Below are 8,629 nucleotides of genomic sequence, written 5' to 3' on the forward strand. Positions count from 1 at the left end.
CACACTGCTTCCAGACCTGGTTTTAGTGCTGCTCACAAAACCAAGGGCAGCGGGAGCTAGTGCCCACGACTGTAATCCTAGCTACTCAGAGGCTGCGATTCGGAGGATTGATGTTTGAAGCCAGCCTGGGCAGGAAAGTCTGTGAGTCTCTTACCTCCCATTGACCAGCAAAAGGCTGGAAGTGGAGTTGTGGTTCAAGTGGTAGAGCACCAGCCTTGAGAGAGTATGGGGCCGAGTTCAAACTCTAGTATAGGCACCACACCAAATACAAGATAAGGAGGTAGTGGAATTATAACTTCTACACACATACACACACACACACACACACACACACACAGGCTTCATTCTCCAGGCATGGCAATACTGGCCCCATCCTGACAGGGTTTTCTGAGCAGGGCACAGGCGTGACTGACAGAGCTGGGCAAGACTTGCCGTGACCAGAGAGTCTTCAAATGTCTGCTGTGCCCCAGCTGGGCTCTAAGCGCTCTGGATGTCTCCTTTCTCCTGTCTGCACTTCCTAAACTGTGTGCTGCCAATGACCAACTTGTCAGAGAGGGAAGCAAGGAAGACCCCCCCCCGCTCCCCATCCTCCTTCCCCCCCTCCCCCCCAGCATGGCCAGAGACTCAGGGTCAGCATGGTACAGTCTAGGACACAGAGTCTGGTCTAGCCACCAGGTCACCACGCAGGGGGTGGAAGACCCCAGGAGACTTGCCAGTATTTGGTTAGCAAGGAGAAGTTTCTAGAACCCACCACAGACTCTCAGAAGGAATTAGATGTCCCCAGTCAGATGCATCATAGATGCTTCTGGAAGCTGTTCTGGGACCTGTCATCAGGCCCTACAGAGCGGGGATTGAGACGCCCACCCATAGCCCCGCTCAGGCCCGTGTGTTTGTGACTTCTCAGCTCCCAGCCGAGGCTCAGCCACAGGTCCCGGGCCCACGGTCCTGAGTGGTCTCGGGACACCAGACTGACAGCAGCCATGCACAACCATGCTCTGTCAAGCCACGGCTCTCGTGGCCCGGGCCCAATGCCTGGCCGGAACCAGCACCCCGGGTGTCCAAAGTCACCCCAAGTCCTGGGCCACACAGGGCTGAGCTGGGCAAGAAGCCTGCCGTTCCTTCCTCTGTGCCTCAGTTTCCTCATCCTCTGAGGACTCGGGACCAGCCTCAACCTTAAATATGACTGCTCACCATGGCTTGACAACACCACGCCCCCGAGCCAGGCCTGGCTCCTGGTCCACGCCCAACCAAGAGAAATTGTACCATTCACCTGTGTGTACACCTTCTTTTCCCGTCTCACGGTCAGGATACAGCGGCACATACCTGTAATCCTTGCTGCCCAAAGGCAGAGAGTGGGATGTGGTTTAAAGGTAGCCCAGACACCTCATCTCAACAGCAGCAAAAAAACTAGGCATAGTGGCTCTTATCTAGTACCAGCCACACAAGAAGTATTGATAGGGGAATCACAGTCCCAGGCTGGCTCTGAGCAAAATACACAAACCCTATCAAAAAACAAACAACTAAAACAAAATAGGACAGGAGGCATGGCTCAAGTTGTAGAGTACCTGCTTAGCAAGAATGAGGCTTGAGTCGGACCCAAGGACCGCCAGCAAACAGGAAACAAAAAGTAGTCCTCGACATAGAATCAACCAAAGTGCCTGGTGATCAGTGAATGGAGAGACTGAACTCAAAGCCAACATGGAATAGAATGCCACACAGCTTTACCAAGAAGGGGGGTCAGTGCTTGGACCCCGGGGGACACCTTGAGCCAATCGGGAGAGCAGGAAGAGACACCTACGAACTCACAGCAAACAGAAACTGTAATAAATACACAGAACCCACCCAAGCCCAGCTACACAGCCCAGCTTGGGGCATCGAGGCACGGGAGCCGTGACACACCGGGGCACCAGCTGGTAGGAACAGGTCCGCATCAGAATTCACCCAGCTCTGCTGAACGTGTCCCACGGGGCCCCATCCCGCGTCCAGAGTGGAGGCAGGGTGGCAGGGCTGTCTGAACAGAGTTGTCTGTCTGGGATTTGTGCAGACGGGCCTAGAAACTCAGCTAGGGTTGCTCCCCACCCACGAGGCAAAGATGGGGATGGAGAAGCCACTAGGGTGGATGAAAACACAAGGTAAGGAGGAATCTGGGACAGAGATGCTGGGGATGGAGGAGAATCTGAGGGTGGAGAAGCTGGGGATAGAGGAGAATCTGGAGGTGGAGATGAAGCTGGTGTTGAGAATCTGGGGATTGGAGGGAAGCTGGAGGTGGAAGAGAAGCTGGGGTAGAAGAGAAGTTGGGTGGTGGAAAAGCTGGGGATGGTGGAGAAGCTGGGGGTGGTAGAGAAGCTGGGGTGGTGGATAAGCTGGGGTCATGAAGTTGATAGAGGAGAACCTAGAGCTGGAGAAGAAGCTGGTGTGGAGGAGAAGCTGGCCTCTCTGCCCCAAGCAAACCCCACCACAGATTGCCAGCCCGTAAGGCAGTTCTGGGCTGGATCCCACTGGGTCTCGAGAGCTGAGAGCCTTGGGTTCTACCTTTTGGGTGGTGGTGATGATGGCGGTGGTTGTGGGGCTTGAACTCAGGCCTGGGCGCTGTTCCTGACTTTTGTGCTCAAGGCTAGGACTCTGTTACTTTGAGCCACAGCACTACTTCCGGTGGTTCATTGGAAATAAGAGTCTCACAGACTTTTCCTTCCCCGGGCTGGCTTTGAACCTCGATCCTCAGATCTCAGGCTCCTGAGTAGCTGGGATGACAGGCGTGAGACACCGGTGTCCGGCAGTGGGTTCCACGTTGAGGACAAGCGGACAGAGCAGCACTGGTGGGTGCAGCCTGGAGCTGTGGTGACCTCGCCCATGCCTTGGGCCTGGTGCGTCTGCGGCCACGCCCACAGTGCCCCACGAGGGAGCTGTCCACACAGTGTCACGGCCCTGAGGTGACTTCTGTGTGACTCCGCAGAAGACCAGCACTCCTTCAGCACACACGAGGGAAACTGAGGCCCAGAGAGAGCCCTGAGGACCCCCAGCAGAGGCAGGAGCAGGCTGCCTGTCTCCACATCCTTCTCACGTGCTCTGTGGTTCTGTGGAACACCGCGGTGGCAGGGCCTGGAGACTGACCAGGGGGCCCCAAATGTCAGCGGCCATATGTAGGCCAGGCGCGGCCTGGGCGCGGTGGTCAGGCGCTGAGCTCTCATCCGGACGGCTGAGAACAAACAGATGCCGCGCTGCTCACAGAGAGGCTCCCGCCGCCGCTGCTGGGCGAACTTGGGTGTGTAATTTAAATCTTATTAAATAATGAATCTGGGTCAGTGGTAATTTATAGATTACCTTCATTAACTGGATAAAAATAATCACCAACTCAACAGTGAGTCACAACAGCAATTAAAAAAAAAGGGAGAGAGCGCGCGGGCTCCGCGCTGGTTGCCGTGTGAGGACGTGTCTCCAATTATTTCCCAGAGATTCTGGAGATTGGCAAAAATCAGCCGGAATCTTGCCTGAGACAACCCCCCCTCCCCTCCCCCCTGCATGTTGAAGCCCTGTCAGGAGAAATGTAATCCATATGTTTTAGAGTTGTTTACATTGAAGCCATCAAAACAGTGTTCACGAGGCGTATTTGAAGTCCAAGCGCCCCTCAGCCCTCCTCGCCAAAGGCCTTTGGTCTCTGCACCAGGAACTCATCTTGTGCCAGATGGCACAAAGGTGGGGTCTCTCGGGAACACCGGCAGGCGGCGGGGGGCGGGAGGGGCTGTCCCACTCTCCTCTGCCCTCCAGTTCTGGAAGCTACCAGGCCACACTTCCCAGACCTGCAAAATCAGCCCCCAGGAGCCGCTGCACCCCGCCATGCGGCTCCCGCCCGCAGGGGTTGAGCGAGCATCCACTGAGGGCCACGTGCTGCATCTCAGACTCAGACGAGGTACAGGGGCCGTCTAGGTCCCCAGGGACGTCCTGAGCATTCACACGCGGGAGCCGGCCTTTCCGAATGGAAGATCTCCAAACTTCCTCTTCACCACCGTCCTTTTGCTTCCAAATGACCTTGCTGTCTGCTTGAAGAACAAACAAACAAACAAACAAATGTGGGCTGACACTGGAAGGGTCTCCTAAGCCTCTCCCAGGAAGCTCCGGTCCTCCCCACTGCCCGCTCCCCTCCCCCCCTCACTCTGCCCCTGATCAGGTAACACTGCATTGTCTGTGTGTGTGTGTGTGTGTGCACATGCACCAGTCCTGGGGCTTGAACTCAGGGCTTGGACGCTATCTCTGAACTTTGTTAATCAAGGTTAGCACTCTACCACTTGAACCACACCTCCAATTTTCAGCTTTTTGGTGGTTAATTGGAGATAAGAGTCTCATGGACTTTCCTTTCCAGGCTGGCTTTGAATCAGGATCCTCAGATCTCAGCCTCCTGAGTAGCTAGAATGACAGGGGTGAGCCACAGTGGATATCTGACCCAGATGTCTCTTTCTTGTGTACATGAGGAGAGTATTTTTATACACTTGCACTCTCCTGTTCACGCAGCTGTCTGCCGTGCTTTTGGCCAGAGCCTTGTTCCTAGTATTTCCACCTTACCCACAGCGGCCGCCTCTCCAGGCATTTCCCAAGAACCTCCAGGTGCGGCCAGTTACCCAAACCTTGGGTCGTACGGGCCACTTTGCTTTCCTGGCTGTGCCTGTACAGTAGACTGTCTGTGTCTTTGCACACCATCCCTGAAGGAGCCGCTTGACCTCAGTGTTTGTCACACTCAGGATCCCTCAGCAATTGCCTGGCTTTGAACCTTGAGCCTTAACCTCACTCTGCTTGTGCTCACAGCTGGCGCTCTGCCACTTGAGCCACATCTCTGGTTGGCCAGCCCAGCTTTTTGCTGGTTCCTGGGAGATGGCATCTCACAGACTTTCCTGTCCAGGCTGGCTTCAAATAGTGATCCTCACTGTCCACCTCGTGAGTGGCTGGGATTACAGGCGTGAGCCACCTGGTGCCGGGTCCTGGCAGACATGTTCTTGATTCATCTGAGTGTCTGCTCCTCCCTTGCCCAGGCGCGTGCCCACAGCGGTGTCAGCCCGGAGCCTGGAGGGCAGCTCTGTGTTCCTGGCGGTGCTGGCATCTCCTTGGCAGAGGCTGCTCCCTGTGGGTGACCCTATAGCATCCCCTTACCCACAGGTGATAGATAGATAGATAATCTACATAGATATATAATCTATCTATCTATCTATCTATCTATCTATCTATCTATCTAGAGCAATTGCTAATCAAAAAGAAAAAAAATCAAATATACTACCAGGATATAAACAGTAGATACCTAAATAAGGCATACAAATGACGGGGGTGGGGCGGGGGAAGCCCAGGGAATCATAATTAGTTTAATAAATTCCGTGTCCACACATCGTCTATGTTCAATAACGAAAGTTGCTTGCGTCTGATCCCATCCTGAGCTGCTTTACGGGAACTCACCGAGCCCCGTCCCAGGAAGCCCAGGCTGAGGACGCACAGGTGTCGGTCTGTCCCCAGGCCTGCGCAATGGCTCCGTGTCCGATTGTCCCCAGGCCTGCACAATGGCTCCGCTTCCCTTTGTCACTGGAAGGAGTGGGGAAGGGAAGGCGCTGCCTGGCCGTGCGGAGGGAGATGGAGGGAGGGAGTTCATCCCAGTGAAGAGGGAGGATGGTGCTGACTCCCACAATGCACCCCAGCGCACCCCAGACATGGCATGGGGGGACGTAGGGAGACACCTGTCTGCCCATGGAGTACTCAGTCGGTGCCCGTGTGCCCAGCACCCCAGGGGAAGATCCCCAGAAATGTACGCACCTGCTGGGCAGAAAGATGAGTGCAGCAGAGAGAGGGAGACAGACAGACAGACAGACAGATGGAGAGTGAGTGCTGGGTCTCCTCGCTCTGCCTCGGGGGCCTCTGAGGTGTGGCAGGGCTGAGGACCTCTGGTACTGTGTGCATACGACACCCCCAAAGGTGGCACATGGGTGGCATGGGGGGCCCAGGCGACGGGCCGGCGGCTGACCGCGGCCGGTGTCTGCACTGAGTCCCACCGCTGCCTCCTAGGCGGTCAGGTCAGAGTCAGGCTCCATCACCGCCGCTGACCTAGAACCATCCTTCAGCGTGGGAGCAGCAGGGCTGGCCATGTGGGCAGGAGGAGGCCCTGGCCTCCACCCTCTTGCTGGCAGTGTCCGTCCCCCTCCATGGCCGCTGGGACGGTGGCCGAGGGTCTCCAGCCAGCCTGCGTGGTCCCCACAGGTAGCACCTGCCCCGAGTGCGGCTGCTCCGTGCTGGCCCTTCCTGGGAGTGTGGTCTAGGGGCGCTGGCACCCCAGCCTCCGGGGCACCCCCATGGATGCAGACACGTTGTGCATCTTCAGGCAAAATCCTGGCTTGGCTGGGCGTCATTCAACCAGGAGACACGCAGCTCCTGGAAGGGTGCACCGCAGCCTCTTCAGCATCAGGCGCAGGGTCTGGCCTTCAGCTCCTCCTGGAGAAAGGAGGCCATGGTGGCCCCAGGCCCGCGGCCCAGCGTGCAGCCTGCAGCAGGAGCTGGACAGTGCCAGGTCCTCAGACAAGGCCAGCTTCCGCGCTGCCCCCGTGCCCACCAACGCCGGCCGATGCCCTGAAGTCCAGAGTCCGCTGTCCCTTCCAGACCCAAGGGTGCTTTGACATGGATGAGTTGGTCAAATGTGTTTGCACACGCGAACACACACACACACAAAGGCACATGCGTGCATCATTTGTAAATCTGCAGGACACACGAGCGGATTGCACAAGCACACGTGCGTGCTTATGAACACATACATGCGACACAAGTGCCATGTGTGCACAGCACATACATGAATGTACAGATTACACATGTGTCTGTGCACATGGTATGTGCATGAACAACTACACAAGCGCACACGTGTCCCATCACAAACATACATGCCTCCTATGTGTGGACACATGCTTACACATAGACACATGCATTATTGTTTATGCAGATTACATGTGTTTTTGTGCATGACTGCTGTGCTGTCATGTGCGTGCTTCACATATGATCACAAACACATAGACACACCTATGTCTCTGTGTGTGGTGCCTTGTGCAAACATGTGTGCACACACATACAGATGCTCCTTCACAAGCACACGTGTGTGGGTGCACACACCGACACGTGCACAAAATGCAGGCATGGTGCACATGCATGCATCACACGTGCACACATGCACACATCTACTAAGCTCACTTGCTGCCCCTGCGCACACCTGGCCCTGGGGCCTGTCCTGGGGAGCCGTGCCCGTCCCTGCCGGCAGCACGGCGCTGGCTTGATGGACGGACGGACGCCGGCTCTGAGAGCCTGCGGGATGTGTTTATTGTGGCGCGGAGTGTGGGCCGGGCCGCTCTGGCTTGTGTAAGTGTCAAGTGGTGGCCGCATGTGTTGTACAGAAGGTGGAGGCAGGCGCTGAGGCACCCCACACGGTGAGACCACCCAGCGCCTTTCACAGGAGAAGGAACGGAAAAGATGGAAAAGACGCGCAGAGACCTGGACCCCCAGAGGCTGGGGCCCCCAGGAGCAGGACAGAACCACTGGGCCATGGGAGGCACCATTGCCCCCCCTGCTCCCCCCCTTGCTAGAGAAGAGTCCCAGGCTTGCTCTCTGGGTCCCCCAGGGGTCTTGTGTTCAGTTACCACCGATACGGGTCTCCACCTGGTCATGTGATGGGTTAAGATGCCCAACAGGGCCCCGCTGGACCGTCCACTCAGCTCACAGACGCTGTCCTGTCCAACTGCTGCTGCTGTGTGTCAAAGGTGCTGTGCTGCACAAAGATCTAGCAGCCGAGAGTCTAAAGGCCCCCACCTCAACCCCTCCTGCAGGATAGCAAGGTCCCTCCTGCAGCCACCATGACAAAGCCCCATCGCCAGCCCGGGCCTGGGAATGGGGAAGGAAATGACATTTCTCACCTGACTTGGAGCAGGACCTGTGAGCGTGGGTATGGTGAGGGGATGGCGCAGCGTGAGCAGTCCTGGGATTTGAACTTAGGACCTCATGCTTGCTAGGCAGATGTTCTACCACCTGAGCCATACTTCTAGCCCCGTTTCTGCTGGATATTTTCTCAGGCAGAATCTCATGCACTTTGCCAGGCCAGCCTTGGCCCTTGGTCCTCCTTTAATCCCACATAGCTGGGATTAAAGCCGTGCCTCACCATATCTGGCTGTGCTTTGACATAGAATCTTCCTGACATGTTTGCCGGGGTCGAGTCCTCCCTTTTTGCCTCCCATGCCACTGGGCTCAGGCGCAGAATCGACGGCACTCGACCAAGCCAGAGTAACGTCCAACTTTTCAAAGTGAATGGGGATTTCCAGGTCAGTAGTAGAAAGAATTTCCAATGTTCCCCACTCGAAAAAAATGATAAACACCTCAGGTGAGGGACAGTGGTCGGGAGCTGACCTTCCGCGTGTGCTCCTGTGCCACAAAGAGGTGCAAGTACAATGTGTCAGTGAAATGTTCTGCTTCAAAGATCCACATAATGAATGCATAACTGCTACTCGGGGCTGATGGAGGAGAAGTAGAGCAAGGAGGCGGTGGGAGAGGGGGTGGAGAAGGCCAGACACAGGCGTCAGTGTATGGAACCAGCAGGCGCCTGGGAAGAGCCTTGGAACCGGGGGGGGGG

This window comes from Dipodomys ordii, unplaced genomic scaffold (genome assembly GCF_000151885.1).
Source record: "Dipodomys ordii isolate 6190 unplaced genomic scaffold, Dord_2.0 Scaffold75, whole genome shotgun sequence".
Taxonomy (NCBI): Eukaryota; Metazoa; Chordata; class Mammalia; order Rodentia; family Heteromyidae; genus Dipodomys; species Dipodomys ordii.